General features: G+C 33.6%; 3 non-coding genes across 3 annotated transcripts; all 3 read right to left on the minus strand.

Annotated features, from left to right (window-relative positions):
* Positions 1–695: 695 nt before the first annotated feature.
* On the minus strand, positions 696–4666 carry LOC127012402 (large subunit ribosomal RNA). Its single transcript, XR_007765896.1, has one exon. It is a non-coding gene; the product is annotated as a large subunit ribosomal RNA (ribosomal RNA).
* A 402-nt stretch (positions 4667–5068) lies between these two features.
* LOC127012407 (5.8S ribosomal RNA) lies at positions 5069–5247 on the minus strand. Its single transcript, XR_007765901.1, has one exon. It is a non-coding gene; the product is annotated as a 5.8S ribosomal RNA (ribosomal RNA).
* Positions 5248–6717: 1470 nt separating this feature from the next.
* On the minus strand, positions 6718–8712 carry LOC127012400 (small subunit ribosomal RNA). The gene has a single exon (XR_007765894.1). It is a non-coding gene; the product is annotated as a small subunit ribosomal RNA (ribosomal RNA).
* Positions 8713–10556: the final 1844 nt, after the last annotated feature.

The following is a 10556-nucleotide window of genomic DNA, read 5'->3' on the forward strand; positions in this document are numbered from 1 at the left end:
CCTTAGGAATATTTTTATATTATATGTTTGCCAATCTTCGCGTCACTAATAAGATGACGATTCATATTATTATTAGATGGTCGAGTTGTACTTATATTGATATGTTAATCAAATTGGTCTCTTACTTGAAAATCTAGACCTTAGGAATATTTTTATATTATATGTTTGCCAATCTTCGCGTCACTAATAAGATGACGATTCATATTGTTATTATTAGATGGTCGAGTTGTACTTATATTGATATGTTAATCAAATTGGTCTCTTACTTGAAAATCTAGACCTTAGGAATATTTTTATATTATATGTTTGCCAATCTTCGCGTCACTAATAAGATGACGATTCATATTGTTATTATTAGATGGTCGAGTTGTACTTATATTGATATGTTAATCAAATTGGTCTCTTACTTGAAAATCTAGACCTTAGGAATATTTTTATATTATATGTTTGCCAATCTTCGCGTCACTAATAAGATGACGATTCATATTGTTATTATTAGATGGTCGAGTTGTACTTATATTGATATGTTAATCAAATTGGTCTCTTACTTGAAAATCTAGACCTTAGGAATGTAATATATAAAGGATTAAAAATTCGCCACAAAGCCAAGCAAACAATCAATGCATACAAATAGATTGTTGGTTGAACTTTATATAAGAAGTTCAACACAACAAATAAATTATGCAATTTTATTATCGAATCATCAAGCAAAGGATAAGCTTCAGTGGATCGCAGTATGGCAGCTGCTCAACCACTTACAACACCTTGCCTGTTACAAAAGTCGTTTACAATTGATTCTAGGCTTTGTCATTGTATTAAATAATGCTTTTATATGTAACTAGCGCGGCATCAGGTGATCAAAGATCCTCCCAATTTACTATGTTACAAATTACATTGGCATCACATCCATTGTCGTTTAAAAAGTAAATTATAAACTTTAAATGGTTTAGAAGCCATACAATGCAAATTGCCCCTTATTTATCATTGCAGTCCAGCACGGATACGACCTTAGAGGCGTTCAGGCATAATCCAACGGACGTAGCGTCATACCACTGTTCGCTCGAACAAGTATTGTGCCATTGGTCCGTACCTGCGGTTCCTCTCGTACTACGCAGGAATGCTGTCGCAACAACGTTTTGTCATTAGTAGGGTAAAACTAACCTGTCTCACGACGGTCTAAACCCAGCTCACGTTCCCTTGCATGGGTGAACAATCCAACGCTTGGTGAATTTTGCTTCACAATGATAGGAAGAGCCGACATCGAAGGATCAAAAAGCGACGTCGCTATGAACGCTTGGCCGCCACAAGCCAGTTATCCCTATGGTAACTTTTCTGACACCTCTTGTTAAAAACTCTTTAAACCAAAAGGATCGATAGGCCGAGCTTTTGCTGTCCCTGTGTGTACTGAACACCGAGATCAAGTCAGCATTTGCCCTTTTGCTCTATGTGTGGTTTCTGTCCGCACTGAGCTGGCCTTGGGACACCTCCGTTATTATTTGAGAGATGTACCGCCCCAGTCAAACTCCCTACCTGGCAATGTCCTTGAATTGGATCATACCTGAGTAATTGGAGTTATACCAAATTTTCAAATCAAAAATACATAAATGCACCGTTTTATTAAAGAATTTGTTTGCGATTATATAACAAACTCGTGATACTTTGATCAAGAAGCTTGCATCAAAACCCAATACCATAAGATATAATAAATATATCCGTATAATGGCTAGGAAATGATACACGTTCCATTTAATCAAGTAAGTAAGGAAACAATAAGAGTAGTGGTATTTCATTGGCGATACCAAACCGAGGTCTAATATCTCCCACTTATTCTACACCTCTTATGTCTCCTTACACTGCCAGATTAGAGTCAAGCTCAAAAGGGTCTTCTTTCCCCGCTAATTATTCCAAGCCCGTTCCCTTGGCTGTGGTTTCGCTAGATAGTAGATAGGGACAGTAGGAATCTCGTTAATCCATTCATGCGCGTCACTAATTAGATGACGAGGCATTTGGCTACCTTAAGAGAGTCATAGTTACTCCCGCCGTTGACCCGCGCTTACTTGAATTTCTTCACTTTGACATTCAGAGCACTGGGCAGAAATCACATTGTGTCAACACCCGCTAGGGCCATCACAATGCTTTGTTTTAATTAGACAGTCGGATTCCCCAAGTCCGTGCCAGTTCTGAATTGATTGTTAATTGATAATCGTTATAATTAATAAGAACTAATTGGTTTAACCCAATTAGTATTCTTAAAAATTTTAGCAAGAAAGTTCCACAATTGGCTACGTAACTAAACTATCCGGGGAACAAGTAACTAACATAAATGCTAGAAACTCTATTTACCCAGAACGAGCACATAAACCATGTTATTGTTTCCCAATCAAGCCCGACTATCTCAATCTTCAGAGCCAATCCTTATCCCGAAGTTACGGATCTAATTTGCCGACTTCCCTTACCTACATTATTCTATCGACTAGAGACTCTTCACCTTGGAGACCAGCTGCGGATATTGGTACGGCCTGTTGAGAAGTTTGCGTGTCCCCACCATAAATTTTCAAGGTCCGAGGAGAAAATATCGACACAACAGTATATGTCATGCTCTTCTAGCCCATCTACCATATCTCTCTGCGAAAGACTTCCATGGTAGTACGGCTATAAAACAGAAAAGAAAACTCTTCCGATATCTCTCGACGGCTTCTTTATGGTCGTTCCTGTTGCCAGGATGAGCACGAGGCCCATATTTAATAACAAACGGATACTCAACAGGTTACGGAATTGGAACCGTATTCCCTTTCGTTCAAAATTATTCAAGTATATTAATTTAGCTAGATTTTATATAATATATATATTTGTTTGGCATTTGTATTTTACTTGAAAATTTTCGGCTTTCGCCTTGAACTTAGGACCGACTAACTCGTGATCAACCACTGTTCACACGAAACCCTTCTCCACTTCAGTCCTCCAAGGTCTCATTCGATTATTTGCTACTACCACCAAGATCTGTACCAATGGCAGCTCCATGCAGGCTTACGCCAAACACTTCTACGCATACCATTGTACCTTCCTACTCACTAAAGTTTCAAAATTTATATTACAAGTAATATAAATCATCTACTTTAGCGGTAATGTATAGGTATACAACTTAAGCGCCATCCATTTTAAGGGCTAGTTGCTTCGGCAGGTGAGTTGTTACACACTCCTTAGCGGATTTCGACTTCCATGATCACCGTCCTGCTGTTTTAAGCAACCAACGCCTTTCATGGTATCTGCATGAGTTGTTAATTTGGGCACCGTAACATTACGTTTGGTTCATCCCACAGCGCCAGTTCTGCTTACCAAAAGTGGCCCACTGGGCACATTATATCATAACCTTGAACTTCATATCAAGAAAGTTAAGGTTCTTACCCATTTAAAGTTTGAGAATAGGTTAAGATCGTTTCGACCCTAAGGCCTCTAATCATTCGCTTTACCAGATAAGATTATTTTATATAATATTAAAATGCACCAGCTATCCTGAGGGAAACTTCGGAAGGAACCAGCTACTAGATGGTTCGATTGGTCTTTCGCCCCTATACTCAATTCTGACAATCGATTTGCACGTCAGAACTGTTTCGGTCTTCCATCAGGGTTTCCCCTGACTTCAACCTGATCAAGTATAGTTCACCATCTTTCGGGTCACAGCATATATGCTCAAGGTACGTTCCAGTTAGAGGCATAAATAATATAAATATCATTATACATAACTATATAGAACGCCCCGGGATTGTGTTAATTAGCTATAAATAGTTAAAAAACTAATCCCATTATTAGTCAAGTTAATTACGCTATTAGGTTTATATCCCAATAACTTGCACATATGTTAGACTCCTTGGTCCGTGTTTCAAGACGGGTCCCGAAGGTATCCTGAATCTTTCGCATTGTTAATCCTACAAGTGCATATAATAAACACAAAAATCAATGATAATTATGCCATTATATAATTCCGAAAAATTAACGCACTGTATTCATATAAATCTATCAGCACTTTATCAAATTAATAACATTTATTCTGTGTTAAAATGCAAGCAAATTAATTTGAATAAACTATAAGTTATATTTTATGATAAATTTGGTATGCTAATAGATTACAATGTCCTTATATGGAAAAAATGCACACTATTATCATAATATTGTTTAAATATTACAATTCTAATGATGAATTTTCCATAACGGATATTCAGGTTCATCGGGCTTAACCTCTAAGCAGTTTCACGTACTGTTTAACTCTCTATTCAGAGTTCTTTTCAACTTTCCCTCACGGTACTTGTTTACTATCGGTCTCATGGTTATATTTAGTTTTAGATGGAGTTTACCACCCACTTAGTGCTGCACTATCAAGCAACACGACTCTTTGGAAACATCATCTAGTAATCATTAACGTTATACGGGCCTGGCACCCTCTATGGGTAAATGGCCTCATTTAAGAAGGACTTAAATCGTTAATTTCTCATACTAGAATATTGACGCTCCATACACTGCATCTCACATTTGCCATATAGACAAAGTGACTTAGTGCTGAACTGATTTCTTTTCGCTCGCCGCTACTAAGAAAATCCTTGTTAGTTTCTTTTCCTCCCCTAATTAATATGCTTAAATTCAGGGGGTAGTCCCATATGAGTTGAGGTTGTGTATAACTTTTATATGCAATTAATTCTTTATATATAATGATAAAACATTTTATTAAATTCGTTATATTAATAATATCTGTATATAAATGGCATTTGTTTGATTTAACGAATCAACGAAGAACAATAATATTGTCAACGGTTTTCTATTTTCTAATCATTAATAAGAGACAATTCTAGATAAATTTTTATGCTAGACATTTCTCAGTATCATTTGATTGAAAAAGAAAATATTTCTCTTCGTTTTTCACATTCAAATTATTTACTAATGTGAGATAATGTTTTTCATATATTTTTTAATATTATGAATAAAATAATTAAATTATTATTATCCAATAATATACCATATGCTTATAAAATTTCATTATAAAATTTGTATAAGCAACTTAATTAGCATAGTCTTACAACCCTCAACCATATGTAGTCCAAGCAGCACTATAAAATTAATTAAAGTACATAACAGCATGGACTGCGATATGCGTTCAAAATGTCGATGTTCATGTGTCCTGCAGTTCACACGATGACGCACAGTTTGCTGCGTTCTTCATCGACCCATGAGCCGAGTGATCCACCGCTTAGAGTTTTATAAATTGGTTTCTTAATTTTGTCAAATATGTTTTTATTGAAAGAAATTAAAAATACACCATTTTACTGGCATATATCAATTCCTTCAATAAATTTATTTTTATACCTAAAACGAATGCTGCGAAATGTCTTAGTTTTATATAACCAATATATATCAAAGTATTTCTTTTTAAATTGCATTTATTGTAAATAAATATATATATATATATATTAATACTTTTTTAGCGATATAAATTGAAATTTATATAAAACATTAACCTGTATAAAACCAGGTACAACATTGTACATTTTAGGTTGTTGCATTATCCAATGTATGCGCATAACTGAGATGAACAATACATATCGCAACGCGTGTATATTATGGTCCATATACACACAGTATTTTAATTGTGTTTATATACAATAATAATTTAATATTATTATTTTAATAATTCGATTTGCTTGTTCGAATTTTTATTTGTTTGTTTTGGCTGCTTATTATTTCTCTCATATGTATTAAATACAATATATAATTTTAATATTTGCATTATTTCGATTTGCTTGTTCGAAATTTCATTTGATCTATATTAGATCATATACATTTTGGCAATTCATATTTTATTTGTATTACTATAATGTATTTATTATAATATAAACAAATATTTTATTAACGGTAAGGATATACAATAATAATTTAATATTATTATTTTAATAATTCGATTTGCTTGTTCGAATTTTTATTTGTTTGCTTTGGCTGCTTATTAATTTCTCTCATATGTATTAAATACAATATATAATTTTAATATTTGCATTATTTCGATTTGCTTGTTCGAAATTTCATTTGATCTATAATAGATCTCATATACATTTTGGCAATTCATATTTTATTTGTAATACTATAATGTATTTATTATAATATAAACAAATATTTTATTAACGGTAAGGATATACAATAATAATTTAATATTATTATTTTAATAATTCGATTTGCTTGTTCGAATTTTTATTTGTTTGCTTTGGCTGCTTATTATTTCTCTCATATGTATTAAATACAATATATAATTTTAATATTTGCATTATTTCGATTTGCTTGTTCGAAATTTTATTTGATCTATATTAGATCTCATATACATTTTGGCAATTCATATTTTATTTGTATTATTATAATGTATTTATTATAATATAAACAAATATTTTATTAACGGTAAGGATATACAATAATAATTTAATATTATTATTTTAATAATTCGATTTGCTTGTTCGAATTTTTATTTGTTTGCTTTGGCTGCTTATTAATTTCTCTCATATGTATTAAATACAAATATATAATTTTAATATTTGCATTATTTCGATTTGCTTGTTCGAAATTTCATTTGATCTATAATAGATCTCATATACATTTTGGCAATTCATATTTTATTTGTAATACTATAATGTATTTATTATAATATAAACAAATATTTTATTAACGGTAAGGATATTAAAACATTAATGATCCTTCCGCAGGTTCACCTACGGAAACCTTGTTACGACTTTTACTTCCTCTAAATAATCAAGTTCGGTCAACTTTTGCGAAACAACCGTAACACGCAAGGCGTCACAGTGATCACGTCCGGAGACCTCACTAAATAATTCAATCGGTAAGTAGCGACGGGCGGTGTGTACAAAGGGCAGGGACGTAATCAATGCGAGTTAATGACTCACACTTACTGGAATTCCAAGTTCATGTGAACAGTTTCAGTTCACAATCCCAAGCATGAAAGTGGTTCAGCGGTTTACCCGGACCTCTCGGTCTAGGAAATACACGTTGATACTTTCATTGTAGCGCGCGTGCAGCCCAGGACATCTAAGGCATCACAGACCTGTTATTGCTCAATCTCATTATTGCTAGACGCAATTTGTCCATTTAAGAAGCTAGTGTCCTTATAATGGGACAAACCAACAGGTACGGCTCCACTTATATAAACACATTCAAACACAATAAACATTTTACTGCCACCATGAATGAAGGCTATATAAGCTTCAACACCATAATCCTGAAGATATCTATTTAATATATTTGAGTCTCGTTCGTTATCGGAATTAACCAGACAAATCACTCCACGAACTAAGAACGGCCATGCACCACCACCCATAGATTCGAGAAAGAGCTATCAATCTGTCTTACACACTTATGTTCGACCTGGTAAGTTTTCCCGTGTTGAGTCAAATTAAGCCGCAGGCTCCACTCCTGGTGGTGCCCTTCCGTCAATTCCTTTAAGTTTCAGCTTTGCAACCATACTTCCCCCGGAGCCCAAAAGCTTTGGTTTCCCGGGAAGCGACTGAGAGAGCCATAAAAGTAGCTACACCCAATTGCTAGCTGGCATCGTTTATGGTTAGAACTAGGGCGGTATCTGATCGCCTTCGAACCTCTAACTTTCGTTCTTGATTAATGAAAACATCTTTGGCAAATGCTTTCGCTTAAGTTAGTCTTACGACGGTCCAAGAATTTCACCTCTCGCGTCGTAATACTAATGCCCCCAAACTGCTTCTATTAATCATTACCTCTTGATCTGAAAACCAATGAAAGCAGAACAGAGGTCTTATTTCATTATCCCATGCACAGAATATTCAGGCATTTGAAGCCTGCTTTAAGCACTCTAATTTGTTCAAAGTAATTGTACCGGCCCACAATAACACTCGTTTAAGAGCACTAATGCAGGTTTTTAAATAGGAGGAACATATGAAAAAATACAAGTATCTAAGCACATGTAAGAACTCCACCGGTAATACGCTACATACATAAAGGTATAGTACTAACCACAATTGTAAGTTGTACTACCCGTATGAAGCACAAGTTCAACTACGAACGTTTTAACCGCAACAACTTTAATATACGCTATTGGAGCTGGAATTACCGCGGCTGCTGGCACCAGACTTGCCCTCCAATTGGTCCTTGTTAAAGGATTTAAAGTGTACTCATTCCAATTACAGGGCCTCGGATATGAGTCCTGTATTGTTATTTTTCGTTCACTACCTCCCCGAGCTGGGAGTGGGTAATTTACGCGCCTGCTGCCTTCCTTAGATGTGGTAGCCGTTTCTCAGGCTCCCTCTCCGGAATCGAACCCTGATTCCCCGTTACCCGTTGCAACCATGGTAGTCCTAGATACTACCATCAAAAGTTGATAGGGCAGACATTTGAAAGATCTGTCGTCGGTACAAAGACCATACGATCTGCATGTTATCTAGAGTTCAACCAATATAACGATCTTGCGATCGCTTGGTTTTAGCCTAATAAAAGCACATGTTCCATAAGGTTCATGTTTTAATTGCATGTATTAGCTCTAGAATTACCACAGTTATCCAAGTAACTGTTAACGATCTAAGGAACCATAACTGATATAATGAGCCTTTTGCGGTTTCACTTTTAATTCGTGTGTACTTAGACATGCATGGCTTAATCTTTGAGACAAGCATATAACTACTGGCAGGATCAACGCAGAATAATGTTTTTATTCATATTTCATTCATATTTTTTGAATAGAAATTAGCAATATATATGTTGTTATAGATTTTATTTCTATCGAATACGGCCATTTTTATATAGCATTCGTATACGTTTGTTTTCCAATTTATACTTGTTTCGCCACTAATAATAACAAGTTTTTATTGATGTCAAAAAAGAATCATATTCTTTATAAACACAATATTTATTTTTCATATATTTTCTTTATATATGCACATTTCATTCTAAAATATCATTTTTGTTCGACATACATAATATATTGTATCCACACATGTACAATTTTTGTTTAAACCAATATAAGATATTGAGTTAATCATTTGTATTTTGACGATAAATTTAAAATTTATCTATATATATCCATATAAGTCTCTGGTAATATATAAAATAGAACCGAGTGTATATATATAATTATTACTACTATATTTATTTCTTAAATAATATATACTTATATATTATTTATATATATACTCTTTATTATATATTATATAATTTCTTAAATAACTCTCTTAATAGCTATTTTTTATTATCAACAATATAAGTTGATATTAATATTGAAATGTATTCATAATTACATTTTTATATTTCTTTGGTAGACTTTTATGTACTATTATTATTTAATAATACACATATAAATAAATCATGTTAGCCTACCTCCTAAAATTAACGATAAAATTCGGAAACAATTTGTTATTCTATGTACAATAGAAACTTGGCCTTTGTTTCAACGTTATTATCTTTGGGCTTAAAATATTAACCGCGGAGCCAAGTCTCGTATTCAAATAAATGAATAAAGAAACAAATTTGACGGATAATATCTTCTCTACTGACATATGTCAATAGCAGACGGCCGGCCCATTGACCATCCCTATAGTAGTTTTTGGACACGCTGTCTCCCATTCGGTATATTCAATTTACTTTGCCACTCACCCATATAGTGTTCTCTTATATAATAAGACAACGCACTTTTATATTCATTATATGGATATATTGCCTTCCTCATATTTGCCACACCACCTATAGTAGTTTTTGGACACGCTGTCTCCCATTCGGGTATATTCAATTTACTTTGCCACTCACCCATATAGTGTTCTCTTATATAATAAGAAAACGCACTTTTATTTTCATTATATGGATATATTGCCTTCCTCATATTTGCCACACCACCTATAGTAGTTTTTGGACACGCTGTCTCCCATTCGGGTATATTCAATTTACTTTGCCACTCCACCCATATAGTGTTCTCTTATATAATAAGAAAACGCACTTTTATTTTCATTATATGGATATATTGCCTTCCTCATATTTGCCACACCACCTATAGTAGTTTTTGGACACGCTGTCTCCCATTCGGGTATATTCAATTCTCTTTGCCACTCACCCTTATAGTATTCTCTTATTTAATAAGAATACTAAATACTTCTCATATTATAGATGTAATCTATTAACTTCTCAATATCCATACGGTTTATGTATGGTATTGACAAAATCCTATGCATTTGCATAAGATTTATTTTGCCACAATTTATAGTACTAGTGCCGCCCTCACTAGGTATAAATATCTCATTTCGCTAGTAGTGTATGGGCAAATTCTACTAGCTATTCTCATAAATATGTCACTTATATGCCATATCTATACAATTCATGCACTTTTATATGTATATTTGCTATATTATACATTATTATGCTTATAGGTATTATACCTATAAGCCACATCCATACGATTGCTTAATATAAATATATGTATAATTTTTTATACATATTTTTTTTTATTTATGTATGGTTTTTTATTCATATCCATATACTGTATTCACTTTTATATGGAT

Source organism: Drosophila biarmipes, unplaced genomic scaffold, assembly GCF_025231255.1.
Source record: "Drosophila biarmipes strain raj3 unplaced genomic scaffold, RU_DBia_V1.1 ptg000067l, whole genome shotgun sequence".
Taxonomy (NCBI): domain Eukaryota; kingdom Metazoa; phylum Arthropoda; class Insecta; order Diptera; family Drosophilidae; genus Drosophila; species Drosophila biarmipes.